This window comes from Danio rerio, chromosome 6 (genome assembly GCF_049306965.1).
Source record: "Danio rerio strain Tuebingen ecotype United States chromosome 6, GRCz12tu, whole genome shotgun sequence".
Taxonomy (NCBI): Eukaryota; Metazoa; Chordata; class Actinopteri; order Cypriniformes; family Danionidae; genus Danio; species Danio rerio.
The window spans coordinates 47,324,392-47,340,551 of record NC_133181.1 but is presented as its reverse complement, the minus strand read 5'-3'; the positions used below and the strand labels follow the sequence as shown (position 1 = coordinate 47,340,551).

The 16,160-nt window shown below is 34.7% G+C and overlaps 1 protein-coding gene across 21 annotated transcripts in view; it reads right to left on the bottom strand.

Annotated features, from left to right (window-relative positions):
* Positions 1-2,691, bottom strand: part of chl1b (cell adhesion molecule L1-like b) — a 168,569-nt gene extending 165,878 nt beyond the window's left edge. For all 21 annotated transcript variants that reach the window (XM_017356687.3, XM_073954482.1, XM_073954468.1 and 18 more), the window contains exon 1: positions 2,627-2,691. The gene's annotated coding sequence lies outside the window, so the exon portion shown is untranslated. The remainder of the gene's footprint in view (positions 1-2,626) is intronic.
* Between the last annotated feature and the right edge of the window lie 13,469 nt (positions 2,692-16,160).

Sequence of the window (16,160 nt, the reverse complement as noted above, 5' to 3'; positions counted from 1 at the left end):
GCTATAATCACATCAAAATTTTACTCTGAGGGCTGCCTTCAATATTTTGTACGTTAAAGAGCCTACTTGAGGGGTTTACAGAGCCTCCATGTTATGTAAATGGGTTTTTACAACTAAATAAAATGTAAGGTTCTTCAATGGTTTTTGATGTTACAGTACATCACACTTTCTGTAGAGTAACAGAGCACATTTGCATGACCTTAATGTATGAAAAATTTAATAAAAAGGTTTAAAGGTTATACATACTGATGTCAGCATTGTTAAAATAAATTATGTTTGCCAGGCCAGTAGATTTTTACATAATATTTTGTCAGAAAATAATGCTATTGAAATACATGATTGAATAATCCAAAAATTACAAAGTTATTTTTAAGATAATACAATAATACAAATACTACTAAGTATGAGATAAATTTATGTAAAACTATTAGCATCAAACAAATTAATGCTGTACAATTAGACAGCAATGTGCCACAGTCACACTCGAATTTGAGCATGCGAAAATCTGTAGTATACGCCGCTGTGAAAAGGGGCGGAGATAAACAAGCTGATTAGACATTTAAAAAAGCGAGCGATTGGTCCATATTTTACATAGTTTCTGAACAAAGAGGTCATGTTTTGATCCTCGATTGGTCTTACAGAGTCACTTGATGCGATTTTGCAGGTGTGAAAAGTTTCATGATTCAAGTGAAAAGCCTCATAATGAGAGGTGATTTTAATAGCTCAATGCAATTATATCCATCAATGATATTAAAAAGAGGTGTGGAAATAAGCTTCAAACAATAAAACAACAACTAAAATAAATATAACAAGGTATAAGTAAGTAAAAACTTTGATATCTAATGCTGTACACTAGGGGGGTCAAACTTAATTTCTGGAGGGCCGCAGCCCTGCACAGTTTAGTTTAAACCCTGCTTCAACACACTCAAGCTGTGGTCACACTAGAGTTTGAGCTTGCAAAATTCTGTAGTGCAGCACTGCAAAAAAGGCCGGTATTAAACAAGATGATGAGGCATTTAAATAAGCGAGCGATTGGTCAATATTTTAATTTTCTTTTCAGAGAGGTCATGTTTTGATCTCAATTGGGTTCATGCAGTCAAGTGATGAGATTACACAGGTCAGAGTTCAAATCTTGTCGCACGAGCTTGCATTTCCAGTCTGACACATTCGCATGCATATGAATGGAAGTCTATGGGATGAAAAGTCCAGTATAACCGCAGCTTTACCTGTAGGTTTCAAACAAGCCTAAAGGACCCAATTAGTTTGAACAGGTGTGTTTAATTAGAGTTGGAACCAAACTGTGCAGAGCTGCGGCCCTTCAGGAACTGAGTTTGACACCTGTGCTGTACAAAAATTAGTCACCATTAAAAAAGGTTAAGCATTTAAGGGAAAGTCACATGAGGGGGGGGGGTGATTTGATTAGCTCAATGTGATTATTTTATCAGTGATATTAAAAGGAGCTATCAGAATCAAAGTTGCAAACTGTAAAAAATAGACAACCATATTGCAAAATAAGCGACCTGTACACTCAGACATCTTTACTTTTGGTCACATCTGAATTAAAATAAACATGAAAATGCTTATACGTTAATACACACACTTGTTGAGAATTTACAGTTTACTTTTCTTTGTTCACTCATAGAAAAACATAATTATTAATATTGCCAGATGCATTTAATATTAAATATTGTCAGAAAGCCATTTCACCATCAAATGGAACCACTTAAAGTCTATAAATGCAGGGGAAGGCTTTTGCCTCCTCATTTCCAAAGCTCACCACATACCACTGCAGTACAGATTTCTAAACAACTAAAGAACAGCAAGGCTTTGCAGCCTAAAACTCTCCTCTTGCACAAGCTCTTCCCCTCTTAACTGAAACCTTTATTTTCAAGACCGTGCAGCCGGGGTTCAGTGAGAACCCAGAGCAAGCCAAGCACTCTAAAAAAAGCACAAGAGATCAATCCTGTAGAGGAAAATTAGCATCTATTCAAGTCTAATGTTGGTGGTAAGGATGTCAAGGGCTACCAAGGGCATGCTTTTCAAAAGCACAATATGCTTCAAGCACCACAAGTGTAATGAAAGTACCGCATATAGTGTATAGAAACAGCTGCAAGGCAGTGTGCATTTTAGATTCACAAATTGTAGCATGACTGAAGTCTCATGTTAGCAAAACATGTTAGCATTGATAAACTATTATAAGGATGATCCAAGAAGGAAAGAGTTAAAAATCTAACAGGTTTAGTGTTCGTTATATTTTCAACCCATACAGCCACTTTCATCTTTATGATGCAGTTCTGACTAATGCCTTCACTTAAACGATCACACAGAAAATATCGAATAGTTCTTTATTCACATTTTAGTCGTTTAAACATCCCAAATAGCCGTGAAAGCAGACATTAGGTCACATAAAGACAATCAGCAGGGGTTTCCTGTCACAGCTGGAGTCCAGAGTAAGTACGCTATCATGGAAATAAGCGCTTTGATTTCACCTGTCAGACGGTCAAAACGCTTCGCTATAACTCCCCTGCATCCTATATGAAGCTTTCAAAGTGATAAACCACGCGTATTTAATGATATATCGAGAATAAAACCTTTCGTTTCCGACAAAACACAATAAAATTCCTACCTTTCACAGGAGTTTTTTGCGGGAAGAGCTGGAGCTGTTAGTCAGCGCGCGACAGCAGAATGTCTGGAGCGATGATGCTTTTACTTCAGTGGTGCGTTTCTCTTACAAATACGTTCAGTGAAAGGCTGAACGCAGTCAATAGCTTTTAGAAATCCATGGCAACCGAGAAAACCCCTCCACAACTTCGCTACATTGTGACCGGGAGGGGTTAACAGCACACACCCCCTCTTCAATGACAGTGACTCTACTCTACTACAATATGACAATTGGTGACTATGAATTTCTCAGAGGTCTTGTGGGTATTTATAGGATACTGATTCACATACTGTTCCTCAGTTTTGTGAATAATGGGTTACAACATGTTCACAAATAGTATGAAAATACTTTTTAATGAAATCAGATAGACACAAAACATTAAGATATGCCCTCTTATAAATAATAACAACAATAACAACAATAATAATAATAATAATAATCATGACAATAATAATAACCTTAGCAGTCTTTTAAAAATAAATAAAAATGTAATTTTTAAAATATTTTTTCCACATTTTTTGAGTGCCTTGGACGTTTTTTTTTTTTTTTTTTTTTGCTATTTATTATGATGAATCCCTTGCCCAAAGCACACCGACACAATATTTAAGCTACCCTTGTGCATTTTTTGTTTGATTTTGGTTTTTCACAGTCATTGCTGAGAAATGTTTTCCGCAGTCTCATAAGTAAAGATACAAAATATGTCACTGGCGTGGTATTGTACGTTTTACTGTATGTTTTTTACTAGCAGGTCTGTATTGGTAATACACATTAGCACCTAATTAGGTGTATAATTAAAATAAAACATAATTAATAATAATAAAACTTTTCTACCTTTATTTTTGAGAGTCCACTATAAAGAACATGTTGTTGAATTTGTTAAAAAAAAAAAAAAAAAAAAAAAACTATCTTTATTTTTAATAGTGTAACTGGTTTAGCTGACTGACTGTCTGACTGACTGACTCTTGAGGCTTGGGGACAAGTTAGAGACCAACTCAAACCAGATAAGACCAGCATACTAGTCAACAGTGTTATGTTAATGCAGAGGACTTAAAATATTTGGCCCCTGTTGTGCTTTCAGCACCTTAGACAGCAGCACAATTGCTGGCTTCTGGCATATGTCTGAATGCCCTAACATTTACAGCCACTATATTGTGATGGAAATGTGTTCTATAGTGACCAGGTTTGAGCTTGAATACCATGTACAGTGAACAAACCAAAAAAATGATATTTAAAATGGTTCATTTGATTTGAATAAAAAAATAACAACTAATAACTGATTAATGAAATATAAAATAAAAGTATTAAAATAATTATTAAGATATGTATTGATACAAATAATACTGAACAGCAATTATAATACACAGAAAATGTTTAATGAAATAAAATTAAAAGCTTCTAAAATAAAACTCCAACCTTAAAATTAAACCAAACTTAAGTTAATATAAAAAATGAATAAATAAATAAATAAATAAATAAATAAATAAATGAAATGAAATAATATATATATATATATATATATATATATATATATATATATATATATATATATATATATATATATATATATATATATATTATTATTATTATTATTATTATTATTATTATTATTATTATTATTATTAATAATATATAACTTGTGAGGTCTGCTACACCTACAAAGTTTAATACATTGCTGTAACTTAAAAATTCTAAATTGCTGATTAGATTAAAACTTTTACGTTGTCAGAATAATTGTGTTTTACGTTGTCAAATAAATTGGGTTGATAACTCAAATTTTCCACAAAAATGGAGTTCTGTATTTCAAAGCTTCTCCCCCACTGAACAAGCAAGAAGCAAGTCCTGACACGTTTTAGGCAGACTGCTTGAAAAAAAAAATAATAATAATTTAGCTGAGATATCTAAGTCTGAGTTTTATTTAATTTCCAAATCAATTTTCTCCATTCCACAAGAGTGTCGTCTACTCTTGGTAAATACAGTTAATGTTAGCAATGTTTTTTTGACTCGAAAAAAAAATAAAAATAAAAATCTTGCTTTACAACAATACATAAAAAATTGATGAGGACCTTGAAAGCCAATTGATATCAATTGCCATCATTGGTGATCATTCTACTTTGGAATTGAACCAAAAGACGGAAAGTATCATGGTTGAATGCATAAGAATCCTAAATTGAATGGATATTTCAAGGTGCTGTGCTCTCGGCATAATATATGCTCTGAATCTAAGCTACCTCAAGGAACTTAAATATACTTGTAAAGTTTCTCGAACTTGATGGACTGAAGCCCAGTGCAAAAGTAATGTGTCTCAAAACATTATTTTCTAAAGTCTCTACTTGTTGTTGAATGTATTTCAAGCAACTAAATGAACAATATCAGCTACTTTTAATTTATTTAAGGTTCTAAACTTGAAACTTGAATGTATAATTATGGTAATTAATTACGTAACACTGGATTTATTTTACATTTTAATAAAAATAAAAAAAAACTAGTTGAAACAACCATTTTTTTTAAGTACTTTGCATTAATTTTTAATTTACATTTGTTTATGCTATGTAAATATCCCTTTGATTGAAGAGGAAAAGGTCATTTGGCTAACATAATAAAGTTTGTTGTCTAAATTTAATTTTTTTAGATGTTGTCGTAACTTTATTATATTGATGTAAACTGCTGCGTTAATTTTTATTTTTGTGTTCTTTTATAGTATATAAATAGTATAGTGTAAGATCTTTAGACACAATCCCAGTCCATACTCTTAAAGTTCACTTTGACATTACTAGTGTTGACATCTTTTGTCAGTTAAACCCCAATTATCAATTTGAACCCTCTTAGTTGAGTTTATTTATTACAGCCAACACATTCGAATTAACAAAAGAAATTCATACCTGCTAAACTGGCAAACGGGCGTCTAACTCATTCTACTGGATCCCCTCAAAGGCAGCAAATGACTGGTGAAAATCTAAACTAATCTAATTTGGGCCAATCTAATCTAATTGAGAGGCTTACAAGATCATAGATTCAGCCAGCACAAAATGTAATTGGATCTTTTTATGAGGCCCACTGCCCCTCAGTAGGTGCTCTCTTAAATCCAAATTGATTTATTGTCAGCCGGCGGACACCTGTCACATCTAAGTGTCTGCTGCGGGGCCAGGAAAGTGCTTGCACTACAGCAATCTATAGTGATGAGTATCAGACATGTGATGACTAAAAGGTTAGAGGACTAGCACTGAGTTATGGGTGGTGCAGAACATGTTGCTCAGCGGGATGCAGATTGGTAACACAATCTAAGTAGGATGTTTTATGCAAGCTTAACTGCTCTGCGAATATTGCTGTGGATTTAGTTAGCAGTAGACTGTTTATATGGAAAGAATGTGATTTTTTAAATATATATTTGCTAATTTATGTTGAGAATAGCTTATAGGATGTGTTGTGTGTTTGTTTGTTTCTTCGAAAAGGGTTTGAATTAAAGAATAGTTCACCAAAATTGAAGATTATGTTATTGTTTACGCTCTATTTTGTTCAAAATCTTATGTTGTTGAACACCAAATAATATATTTTGAAGAAATACCTGTAACTATTGAATCCATTTGTTGTTTTTCCTACCATAGAAGTCAATGGTTACAGGTTTTCAGCTTTCTTTAAAACATCTACTTTAGTGATAAACAGATGTTGGAATATCAAGCCAATTCCATTCGTGTTCAATAAGAAAAGGTCTGGAGAGGGTTTTCTTCAATGCCAAAAATACTAGTAATTTATTAGATACGAATGAATAATTCGATGAAAGAGCTTTGGGTTACGTTACCCCAATGCAATACAAGAATTACATTCAAGAGGTTCGCAACTAACATACATTTTCTGACTCCAGCATATATACACAACTGATATTAACAGGTGGAGTTTAATGAAATTCGTCATTTGTCAGTCATTGTTCAGTCCTCCATTGGCCGCACCTTAGACATACTTCCTCTTTTTCTACGAATTCTCTGCACAACAAAAAACATACAGCTTTCTGTGTTCAGTTTTAACACCTCTCTTCAGACAGGAAGTTTCTGTAGAGCTGAATTTAATTTTGGACCCGCATCTATCTACTTCTGCAAAAATGCTAATTAGTATGCACAGCACTCACACACAACAGTAGAAGTTCAGTTAATATAGGACCCATACATGACCAATACAAATAATTGTTTGATTAAAAGAAAAAGAGACAAAAACAATAATTCCTATTTTCCAACACAGACGTAAAATCTCTTTTCTGAAATGTGCTATATTACAACCAAGGGATCATTTTAGGGTTCTTGAGATTGCATTTCATTTTAAGTGGTATAATTGTTAGGAATAGTATGCTTTAGTTAGAGTAAACAATATCAATAAATCTGCTACACAAACTTTTTTCAAAGCAAAACACAGAAGATACAAAAATCCAAACCTTCCTTTACATTTGACTGATAAAAAAAAAGTCTGAAATCTATCATTCTGCCAAACAGACTGGAACTTGTGATTCTCTAAACCTGTCATTTTTGTGTGCAGACATACATTGCATGATGGATGAATAGTCAGTGTAATCCCGCTTCAACTTTCAACCGAAAACCAGACCAGAAATTCATTATAATTAAACTTACTGCATGATTGAACAATGGCAATGCTGAGGTCAGTTTTATGCAAATAATCAGTAATACGCTGACAATCATTGGGAGTACATAGAGTACAGCCTTTACGCTCATGCGAATTGAACACCAAAGAACAGCATGATGTTACTAATACCAAAGTCATGGGTTCAATTCCTTGGAAAAGCAAGAACTGATAAAAAGTGTAAACGTTTAGCGCAACATACGTCACTTTGGATAAAAACATCTACCAAATGCATAAATATAAATGGATTTAGAGGGCATGTAAGGCAGGAAACCTGTCATTTTTGCGTTTAAAGGTGAATTAAAACATACAAAAAAAAATGCATAGTGTAGTGTGCTTTTTGCTTTTAATACAGAGGAACAAAGAGTCACCATTTGGTTAGAAACTAGTTACAACCTCTTTCAAAAGTGTCAGAGTTCACCAGTTCAACCTGAACACAATAATACCTTTTATCTAAGCTTTCTCTCTCTCACACACTGGGGTATCGGTGGAGCAGAAATGGCTCCATTGACATCCTGAGGACTGTGTAATGAGAATAAATGATGTGGAAATAAATATGCAGCCTGTTTGCGGTCTGTTAACCGTATGCTACGTAGGTCTGAATATGCATTTCCCTTATGGGTATACAGTGGTAGAAAGAGTACTGAAAAATCATAATCAATTAAAAGTACTTGCCTAAAAATTTAGTGCATGTAATATTACTTCTAAATATTACTCAGAGTATGAGTAAAAAGACCTTTCAAAAGTACTCAAGAGTAGTGAGTAGAGAGTAGTATGCTGTAAAAGCTGATGCATTTACATGTAATTTGCGTATATGTGTAAACGTAACATTCTATAGTGCATTTAGTTATTGCCCAACGGGCACACAACGTCATAAGACGTTAATATTAGGCTAGATTTAGGTTGCTATGTCAGGTGATCAAAATTCAATGTCTAGCCAGCGTCTAAGGACAATGCTATTTTGATTTCCAATAATGACGTTGATATTTGTTTGATTTTACCTTGTTCTAGAAAGTGACCAAAATTCAAAGTCCAACCAACATCATAAACCAACGACATACCGATGTTAAATACTGACCATATATTAGTCAGGTATGGCAAACAAAATCCAATGTCTGATTGACATCATAATAGTGACATTGACACAACGTCAAGCTGTAACATTATTAGACATTGATATTTGGTTGATTTTAGGTTGGACATTGACATTGGCTTGATATTGGGTTCTGACATCAACCCAAGTTTCATTTTCAAACAAAATGCAACGTTCCCACGACATTGGGGTACAACGTCAACCAGATGACTTGTTGATGTCTTGTGCCTGCTGTGTGTTTAAGGCCATTTTGGTTATCATACAGTAAACATTCGTCATCTTCTTATCAGTAATATGAATCTAAACAGTCTCTGGGTCAACGTGTGTGAAATTGTTTTTGTCAACTTCTTGAAGACTTTTAATGCTTCCAAACAGTTTGCTGCAATTATAAATTGCTCGTATCTCAGCCTGCCTGTTGGATATTTCACACTGGATGAAAGATCATCATCTTCAGCTGAACCTCGCAAAAACGGAAATGCTTGTAGTTTCTGCCAACTCGACTCTACACCATAACTTTTCAATCCAGATGGATGGGGCAACCATTACTGCATCCAAAATGGTGAAAAGCCTTGGAGTAACGATTGATGACCAACTAAACTTCTCTGACCACATTTCTAGAACTGCTCGATCGTGCAGATTCGCACTCTATAACATCAGAAAGATCCGACCCTTCTTATCTGAACATGCAGCTCAACTCCTTGTTCAAGCTCTTGTTCTCTCCAAACTGGATTACTGCAACTCTCTACTAGCTGGGCTTCCAGCTAACTCTATCAAGCCTCTTCAACTGCTCCAGAATGCAGCAGCATGAGTTGTCTTCAATGAACCTAAACGAGCACATGTCACTCCGCTGCTAGTCCGTTTGCACTGGCTGCCAGTTGCTGCTCGCATCAAATTCAAAGCTCTGATGTTTGCCTACAAAGTGACCTCTGGCCTTGCTCCTTATCTGCTCTCACTTCTGCAGATCTATGTGCCCTCCAGAAACTTGCGTTCTGTGAATGAACGTCGCCTCGTGGTTCCATCCCAAAGAGGGAAGAAATCACTTTCGCGAACGCTCACACTCAATCTGCCCAGTTGGTGGAATGAACTCCCTAACTGCATCAGAACAGCAGTCACTCACTACTTTCAAGAAACGACTAAAAACTCAACTATTTAGTCTCCACTTCACTTCCTAATCTGCAATTGCCTCTTTGAATATCACACTAACTGTACAAAAAAAAAAAAAAAAAAAAAATACTAATACCACTAATCTTAGACTTTACAGACCTGAAACTTGCCTATAGCACTTATTCATTGTTGCTCTTAGTTGTGTAAATTGCTTCCTTGTCCTCATTTGTAAGTCGCTTTGGATATAAGCGTCTGCTAAATGACTAAATGTAAATGTAAATGTAAATCACCCATGTCTTGAGGTCATTCATTATGATGTGATTTACCTTTTATGTGTGATTTGATTGAACAGGAATCACAGAACTTATTTTTTTTAATCCCCAGAGAAAAAAATAAATAAATAAAGTAGTGACTGCAGGTTAAAGGAATTAGTGGAGTAATAGTACTAATACTGCACTAAAAATGAACTCAAGGGAAAGTAAAAGTACACATTTTTAAAACTACTAAGTAAATTACAATTTTTATTAGTTTGAGTATTTGTAATTTGTTACTTTAAACCATTGGAGGGATTGAAAACTCTGGACTTTGGAAATGGTTATATTTGCTCCTGGAGGTGAACTGCAATTAGATGCATTTGTTTGTGGGAACTGCTTATAACAGCATTTATATTTGTAACAGAGGATTAACGTCTTAAAACAGCAAAATAGAGATTAACATTAAAAGACTGAACATATTATCCTGACAGTTCAAATAAATGGTATCTATTAAATGCAATTTTCTAAAGCAAAATAGCAAACCACCATTTCATGTAATGCATTTTATAGTTTAAATTTAATGATAGGTTTTTTAAAAAATGTGCTATTAAATCACCTTATATATTACTGTAACTAAAAATATATGCATAGAGTATCTCCAGCTTCTATAAATCCAATCTAGAAACACAAGCGTGAATTTCACACATAATTAACACATAATTATCTTTGCTTCTTAATCGGCAGCACATGTGTTTCTGGTTTGTGAAAGGGATTACACTATTGTCTTTATATGCCATTAGGAACCTTTGAAGGGATTTAAGTAGACCTACACCTCTCTCTCTCTCTCTCTCTCTCTCTCTCTCTCTCTCTTTCTCTCTCTGTCTCTCATTCCCTTTGAGAATGTACAACATCAAGGCTGTATTTTTGATTCATCAGGCTTAAAGCATGTTGGCTCCCTGTGTGAACGTCAACTTCTCCATTACCTGGAGACACAAAAAGATAAAAACAAGTTTCTGTTTGTTTACATTAAAAGAAGAAAAAAGGGAAACCCTACAAATATCCCACTTTAAGTATTAAGATGCATCCATGTTTACTGAAAATGACAGATTAGACATCAACATGGCCATTTTTCATTCAGCCTAATCATTCCTATCTCCTAAAACACCATGTAATGTTCTTTTGCTTCTGCATATCCATCTGATTACAACCAGATTATGAGATGCTCATGTGCCGGGCTATTGACTAGAGCTTCCCTTAATAACCACATAATACCTTTATCACGATTTCATATGCTGCTCTCCTGCACTCCACCCCCCTCCGAAACCCAAGCAAATGTCACTGGAAGCTGAAGATCCTGTCAGCCTGAATCCTATTGGACGATCTCATCATTCAGCCGAAGCAGAGGCCACAACTGGTGGTGAGCTTGTAATTAAAATCTGTGGAAAGGCATTTTCCAATCCCACAGTGGACAAAAGATGCGCAGACACTGGAGAGATGCTTGGTGTTGATGTAGTTTAATTATATGCTTTCAAAGAATCATTAAATGGTAATGAAGCAATGAAGAGGAGGAAGACGGTCAGCTTGAGAGACAGATAAAAAAAATACTGAAACTGTAAAATGCAAAGAATTCACAGCTAGATTAACATTTGAAGTTGTCTCTGGAGCTCTCCAATGTCGCTCTTTGAGAATTAAATGCACCATAATTGTATTTCTCAGTGGATGATTGCTGCACAATGACAGTGTGTTCATGCAAATAATGACTGTCATTTCGTACGCCGATGCGACGAAGCGAGGCACGCATCTTCATATCTGATGTCGGGCAAGAACACAAAGGAGGCTTCACGCTTCTAAAAAAGGAATAAAAAATCTCCAATGTTGATCTGGTACATCTGAACTTATTGTCTCGTGAATGTAGCCACAGCAAATGAACACCCAGAGATGCTGTTGCTGCTCTTCAAAGAGGTCTCGCTTCATCAAAAATTCAGCACGGCCCCTCAGGCATTTCATTGACATGTTTGCTCAATTCCCCTGATGAAATTCAGAGATGTGAAAACACAACAGTTTTGCTGTTTGGCCCCCAAATCCCACTGGTGGCTCAAAACATGGTAATAGATTTTCTCTCCCGGGGGATGAGATTTTGCCACATCTCAGTCGAAACCTTCACCTAGCAGACAGAAGCATAACAGTCAGTGCTAAACCGCAACGGCTTGGAAGAATGAAGAAAAAAATAAAGTAGTTGTTTTAGGGGAAAGTACACACAATCAATATTGGTAGGCCAGGGGGCAGATGGAATCACAATTTAAGCCGTACGGCTAATTAAAGAAAAGAGATAAAAATCAATAGTATTGGTCCCTGGTATATTGTCTCTACGTTTTATGCCCACGCAGTGATTTGTAATTGGATATTAAATGTGAGACAGATGGTTTAGGGGTTTTCAATTGAGGAAAGAAGGAAGGGAGGAAGGCACTTACCAACAGGTGATAAAAGGATCTTTGACAATAGTGACAAAACAAGCGATTTTTTCAGTTTTGTCATTCATTTACATTCATTTACTTGAAATCATCTCAATGTATATCAATCTTAAACAATGTCATATACTCATGTGTATAAGTACTTTATTAAGTAATTAAGCTTGTTAATAAGCTTTATTAAATGAAATGATTGTAATTGACCCTTCGCTAAGCCGCACCCAAAAACCGCCACCCACCAATCGTGGCTTAGCAACTGTAACTACGCGCAGAGGCTCTGTCAAGCTTTAGAGCTAGTGCATTAGTGCATATAGATTGTGCAAATCTGATACCCGGTATCCTTAAAGTTTGAACAGGATGGTGGAATTTTTTTCCCTTTTCAAAACCTAAAACCCAAGGGGAGAAATGCCAGCGTCGATAAAGCTGTGTGAGGGGCGCTAAAGAAGTGGAGTTCAGTTGTTTTTGTTTTGATATTCCTGACACATTCAGTGATAGACAGACGGCAATAACTCACAAACCTCTTGCTCTAAACAGATCTAAACTGTGTTTCCTACAAAAACACAAAGCTGGTCATGTTACCCAGCTGTCTTATTCCTTTTTTTTTCACTCGATGTTGTGAGTAACGCACCGTTTTGAACCTTCGCCATAAAATTAGTAACTTAGTCATACTAATAGCGAATATGTCATAATGACACGAGTTATTAATATGGGAAATACGAATCTGCGAATCTGTTGCTAACTTTACTGAACTTAATATTTTCATCTTATTTTAAGCTACGAATATTTGAAATTACAAATCAACAGAACAAAACCGAGATATGATCACAAACTGAGCATTTGCGATCAATATACTTTACCAGCCATTGTTTTTCAGTAATTTATGAAGAGTACACAAACATGCTGACAGTAATGGGTAGCTTGCTGTACATTGTTATGGGTCAATGATGCTAATATTCGGCACAAATCCATCAGTTTCCCCTTTCTGGCTGCTCTTTCTATTAATGAATTATGTAGAAGCACTGTCCATGCTCGTTTCCCTGCTGGTTAGTAACGCTATATTTCATTGCACAACATTTAATCTATCAGGCTTTTTGCCTAAAAATAGAGAAATCACGGTTTAATTTGTTATTATTAGATTATTTTTAGATTTCACCTCTCCTGCTGAGCACGAGCTAAGCTGTTGAATGGTCACAGCGTATGAGGCGGCTAGGCTAAGCTAGCTTCAATTTTGATTGAATTATTCTCTAATCGGTTGCCTATTATGCCGTGAAAATAAACCTGTAAGGCATACTGCAGTCCTTTTTTGTCTGGCTTTCTCAGATATCTCACCTGTTCGCCAAAAATGACATTATCTATGGCAATGTTTGACACCGGCGCACACAAATTGAAACTGCCGTGCCAGGCATAAAAGCTTGACAGGCGTAGCAACAGTAACCAAGGAGGGTGGGGCTTAGCGAAAGGTCCATTAACTCAAAATTGACTGAAAGTTAATTCCACTCCTTTGAAAAAAAGTTTTGAACTCAGGGTTAATTAAATACCTCATTACTTCAACTTAAATGGAGTAAATTCACAGTACTCATATAGATTAGTTTTTTTTTAACTCAAATGAATTGTAGCAATTGGTTTCCTCAAATGGTTTAAGTTGCCTTAACTAATTAGGTTTTACAGTACTTTTGGTTTAAGTTCATCTTCATTTTACGAGTTTTACTGTGCTTAAATTGTTTAGTTTACTGAAATGGATTAAGTTTACAGTACTCATTACTCATGCAACAAACCATTTAAGTTCACAGTACTCATTAAGGTTAGTTTTTGAACTTGGTTTGTAGCAATCAGTTTCCTCTAATGATTTGAGTTACCTTAACTTTTTGGGTTTTACAGTGTCTGTATGTGTGCAATCAGAAGATATACAACAGAAGGACAGCACTATATGTGCATTCAAAGATGTGTACTGTCTGAGTAGGAACATTTTCCCTATAGCTAACCAAAAAAAAAAATATTAAAAATTACATTAACAACCAAAACTGCTCAGAATGTTCTCAGAACTAAAAAGTACAATTACAACAACACACAGTAATAATACAGCAATACTGATGTACCTGTAATAGAAAGCATTTTTGTAAAAAAAAAAAATTATATAATTATATATATATATAATAAAAAATCATGAGAGTCAATTTTTAGAAACCTTTTTTTAAGTAAAAAAAATCTATTGAATAGGTTTTATTTGTAATTTGTTAGAACTGGACAATATTTGGCATGGATCCTCTTAATAAAAAACTAAATAAAAACCAAAAAACGCACTGAGAAAATTACATTTAAAGTTGTCCAAATTAAGGTCATAGCAATGGATATGACTATTCATTCATAAATTAATAAATATATTTTTGATATATTCATTATTACAAAATATATTAATGGAACTTTACACTTATAATCTCATGTTTTGGCATAAAAGAAATATGTATATCACTTGATTGAAAATCAGTAGTTATCAGCTAATAAATATGGGCCAGTAGGGGCCTTCCGCATCTACTAGTGTGCTCAAAAGTCTGCTATCATCCATCCACATGGTTAATCAGCTATAGATCACATACGGCTGCAGCTGGAAGTTAATGAAAGTTATTTATATTACTTGTTAAATTTCCCATTAATTGTATTTTATTAACGTCTACCCCTACCCCAATCGTCACAGTAATGTAAAAACAGATCTGGATCTGGAGTCTTCTTTATTAGTATTGCTTATTAACCATGTGAATAGAAGATAACAGCATTCTGAGCCCACTAACAGGCGCAGAAGGCCCCTACTGGCCCATATTTATCAGCTAAAAAGCTCTGATAATGCCCATTCATTTAAGTGATAACATGCGAAGCAGGTGTTTCAAACAATGTATTTTGGTTATTGTCAAAAATAGCCTTGCAACATAAAACTGGTTTTGTGGTCCTGGGTCACACATGGCTTTGAATGAGGCTCAACCAATCACAATCAAGTACTGGAATTATTTGTTTTCTAAAAAATAATCCTGAAATACTACCATTAGTGACAGACAAGACCAGTATGTAGTGGCAACAAAATACAGATGGAAAAGACAAAAGGTTTCAACCTCGTATTGTGTTCTGTCTTTTATAGGGCACTGAAAAAAAAACTAAGCATATAGTTTCTCAGTTGAGTGACAAGCACTGAAGTCTGACCTGGTGTTTTCACCCATTTCCTGTCGCCTGCAGTCAGCAGCCGTCGCTCTCTTTCTCTCTCTCTCTCTCTGTATTCTGCACCTGAGTCATTTACACCGGCTGACAGACAGCCATCAAATATAGCCCTTGGCGTGCAGTGTAGCATCTCATAAGAATTTCCTGACATTTATAAAGTGACATGCAAGTAGTTCTTTTAATGGGGTTTAAGTGATATGGCAGTTCTTATCAGCAGGCTATGAAACACACAGTGCAGTATCAGAATGCTCTGCAATATGAGTGAGAATGTGAGATGAGATTTGAGTTCGAAAACAGTATCATAGCTATCAAGTTATTTATTTTGGTGAGATGAAATTTGTATTTAACCTCACTAAAAAATATTTATTAATAGCTACAACACTATTTTAATAACTTTAAATCGGTAAATCAGCTATAAATTTATATGTATAGCTATTAAAACAGTATCGCTATCAAGTTATTTATTTTAGTGAGGTGAAATCTGTATTTAACCTCACTGAAATATATTTATTAATAGCTATGATACTATTTTAATAACTTTAAATCGGTAAATCAGCTATAAATTTACATGTATAACTATTAAAACAGAATTGTAGCTATCAATAAACATTTTAGTGAGGTGAAATCTGTATTAAATCTCGTTAAAATATGTTTATTAATAGCTACATTACTATTTTAATAACTTTAAATCAATAAATTAGCTATACAAATATATTTATAGTTATTGAAACAGTATCGCAGCTATCGATAAA